This window comes from Saimiri boliviensis, chromosome 6 (genome assembly GCF_048565385.1).
Source record: "Saimiri boliviensis isolate mSaiBol1 chromosome 6, mSaiBol1.pri, whole genome shotgun sequence".
Lineage (NCBI taxonomy): Eukaryota > Metazoa > Chordata > Mammalia > Primates > Cebidae > Saimiri > Saimiri boliviensis.
In genome coordinates, this window is record NC_133454.1 from 38,686,076 (window position 1) to 38,690,123 (window position 4,048).

The 4,048-nt window shown below is 37.0% G+C and overlaps 1 pseudogene; it reads right to left on the reverse strand.

The window, feature by feature from the left end:
- Positions 1 to 1,363: 1,363 nt before the first annotated feature.
- On the reverse strand, positions 1,364 to 2,218 carry LOC101052850 (synaptonemal complex protein 3-like; annotated as a pseudogene).
- Between the last annotated feature and the right edge of the window lie 1,830 nt (positions 2,219 to 4,048).

Below are 4,048 nucleotides of genomic sequence, written 5' to 3' on the forward strand. Positions count from 1 at the left end.
CTGCTATTGTGAATAGTACTGCAATGGATGTACACGTGCATGTGTCTTTATGGTAAAACAATTGATATTCCTGTGGGTATATACCAGTAATGGGACTGCAAGATCAGATGGTAGTTCTATTTTAAGTTCTTTGAGAAATGTCCAAATGGCTTTACATTGGCTGAACTAATTTATACTCCCACCAGCAGTGTATAAGCTTTCCCTTTTCTCCATGACCTGACCAGCATCTGTTATTTTTTGATGTTTTAGTAAGAGCCATTTTGACTGATGTAAGGTCGTATCTCATTGTGGTTTTCATTTGCATTTCTCTAGTGATTACTGATGTTAAGCATTTTTTCATATACTTATTGGCAGCATGTATGTATTTTGAGATAGGTCCTTTGCCTATTTTTAATGGAGTTATTTATTTTTTGCTTGTTAGTTTTGAATACTAGACCTTTAGTTCCTTATAGATTATGGATATTAGACATTTGTCAGATATGTAGTGTGCAAATACTTTTTCCCATTTTGTAGGTTGTCTCTTTACTCTGTTGATAGTTTCTTTTGCTGTGCAGAAACTCTTTAATTAGGTCCCACTTGTCAATTTGTGTTTCTATTGCAATTATTTTTGAAGTCTTCATCATGAATCTTTGCCGGGACCAATGGCCTGAATGGTGTTTCGTAAGGTTTCTTTTAGGATTTTTATAGTTTTAGGTTTTATATTTATGCCTTTGATGCATCTTGAGTTGATTTTTGTTTATAGTGAAAGGAAGGGGTCCAGTTTCAATCTTCTGCATATGGCTAGCCACTTATCCCAGCACCATTTATTGAATAGGGAGTCCTTTCTCCATTGCTTGTTATTCTTGGCTTTGTCAAAGATCAGATGATTATAGATGTGCAGCTTTATTTCTAGTTTCTCTAACCTGTTCCATGGGTCTAGTTGTCTTTTATTTATTTATTTATTTATTTATTTATTTATTTATTTTACAAGTACCACACTGTTTTAGTTATTGTAGCGTTGTAGCATAGTTTTAAGTCATATAGTGTGATGTCTCCAGCTTTGTACTTTTAGCTTAAGATTTCTCTGGCCGTTTGGGATCTTTTTTGGTTCACAATTATTTTTAGAATAGTTTCTTTCTCTAATTCTGTGAAGAAGAATGTCTTTGGTAGTTTAATAGAAATAGCATTGAATCTGTAAATTGCTTTGGGTAGTATGACCATTTTAACGATATTGATTCTTCTTATCCATGAGCACGGAATATTTTTCCATTGGTTTGTGTCATTTCTGCTTTCTTTCAGCAGTGTTTTAAAATTCTCATTGTAGAGATCTTTTACCTCCCTGGTTAACTGTATTCCTAGGTATTTTATTCTTTTTGTGGCTGTTGTGAATGAGATTATTCTTTCTTTTTTACAATGAAACAGATTTATTATTAAAGATGTTATAATTAAGCTACTAAAGACTTACAATATGCTTCTTAGCTAATATAATTTTATCATATTACTTAGGTTCAAGTTCTTTCTTCAAAGTGTCATCAGAATAACATGGATTGAAGAGACTTCCGAACACTTGCTATCTCTTGCTGCTGAGTTTCCATCATAATTTTTTTCTGCAACATAGCCATTCCTTTTTAAAATTCATTTTGTGCACCAGTAAGTAGATTATCATGATTCTTCTCCAGCTCTTCCATACTCTTTATGAACTGTTCATATAACTGATTGTTTTCAGTCTCTGTCTCTGAACAATTCTAGATTGTTGAAGAATCTTTTGTTGCTGTCAAAACATATTAAGTATTTTTTCTTCTTGTTCCTCAGCTTTCTGCATATCTAAATCCCACTGCTGAAACAAAGTCAGAAACTGCTGAGAATATTCTTGGTTAGGTTTCTGCCTTTGATCTTGTTGTGTTTTCCAAACATGTTCGATTTTCTGGTTGCTAGTTTTGAGGGAAGCCTTGGTATACATTTCTAGTCTCTTTCTCTTGGCAAGAAGAGCCTTGTTAATGTCAACTCCAACTCCTTCCAGCATATTCTGTACTTCACCCCCCATATCCTCGACTACTCCTGCAGAAGATCTTTTCTTCCTACGTTCCTCAATGACTGTAGTCTTCCCTTCAATAACATCTTCGTCTGAACCACTCAGATCTTTCTTATCTTCAGTCTCAAAGTCATAGGCTCTGGTAAACTGATCTTCCATGGATGGCTTCCCAGATTTCCTGGAATACTTTTTTCTGGAGGACACCATATCTAGCTGCTTCCTGACTCACTGGTCAAGGGCGGCCTCTGGCCTGGACACCTGCAATGGACAAATGCCTCTCCTGCTCACACCTGAAACACACACCTGAAACACACCGCAATGGCTGGACCAGTTACCAATCTCTTTGACAGGCTTCCCCCTCAGCTCCTCCACACGCACACCTCACCTGAAGTATCCCTTAGCCGCGATGCTTCCGAGATTATTCTTGATTTGGCTCTCAGCTTGGATGTTATTAGTGTATAAAAATGCTACTGATTTTTGTATATTGGTCTTGTATCCTGAAACTTTGCCTAAGTTATTTATCTGATCTAGGAGACTTGGGTAGAGATTAGGGAATTCTCTAGGTAAAGAATCATATAATTAGCAAAGAAAGACAGTCTGACTTCCTGTCTTTCTATTTGGATGTCTATTACTTATCTATCCCCCTCATGGGAGGAAATAAGCAGGCTTTCACAAGGCCCTTGCTTCAATCAAAACCTCCAATCCTATGGCTTTGATCCTGGGACTATTGAGAGACAATGTGAATTTTCACCTCTACAAGGTTCTGAAATAAGTCAGAAATGTACATTAATTAAACTAATTTTAAGTACTTTCTACATCCAAAGCTAAGAAAATCCATTCCTTATTCTATTTCCCATCCTAAATTACCCACTGTACTCCCAATTGTGGCTTATCTGAAAATGGTTTCCCAAGAGGAGAAACCCTCCAGTGGATATTCCACCATTGGTTTAGGCAATAGTGTGTCTTATTATTACCATGCACCAACAATTCTGAACAATGTTAATGATTAAAAACACTCTTCACCATGGAGAAGACTCTTCTTACTGCTTTGCTCTTCTATTAGTCACTGTTGTCAGAAGTTCTACAGTGAGATCCAGTGATATGATAAAATGCTCCAAAATGAAGTGGATGGTGACCCTGTAGTAATAAAAGGCCTGGCAAGATAGAAATGTTCCACATTTGGGTATAAGCCTCCTCCCATCATCAAATTCCCAGAGAGAAAGTAAGGTCTGAGGATTAAATCCCCTTGCAAGCTAAAGTTAAAAGACATAAAACTCTCCGGGAATTGAACTCCCTCAGTAATTTAAATGCTTCTACTCTTGTGAGTCAAAATCTAAAGAAATGAAAGTGCCCTCCTTAGTTTCTTTTTCTGCTCAGTCTCAGGAAGAGCGTGGGGTAGGCCCCTGTAGCAGCTGTAGCTTGGGATTCCTCTTGCTGGCAGGACTATGGGTCCTTCAGGGACTCCAGAATTGTTCTGAAGCAACAACTTTGGTGTTTCATTTTAGCATGCTGCACACATTTGTCAGTACTGGCCATATTAACCAAATTAAAAAAAAATCAATTCTCAGGCTCTATAGCAGTTATGCCAGGGACCCTTATTTCCTAGAACTCAGTATTTCATGTTACCAAATACTCTAAGGTTCATGAGTGAAAAGTAGAAAGAAGGAAGCCTTCTTTGTTTTAATGTCTCTAAGATACAAGAAGGTCAATGTCAAGCTTCCAGAATCCTCCTAACAATGTATGCTGTGAGCCAAAGCTGAATAGGGAGAAATCTCCAAGACAAACTATTATGACCTTTTGTATCTACCATATCTTGGAGGAATAACCACCTGTACATCCATTCTCGTTTCCAATAGAATATCATTTGAAATATTGCTGTCTTTTTAAAAAGTTTAGAAATTTGCAATGGGAGTGGTTCCAATCTCTGGGACTTATAAGAAGCCTTTCTTTGTCATCTGCTATATACAAAAATCGCTGCATTCCATTTCCCCATTATGTTTCTGCCCCTTCCCTGCCAATACCCAGTGTTAATATAAG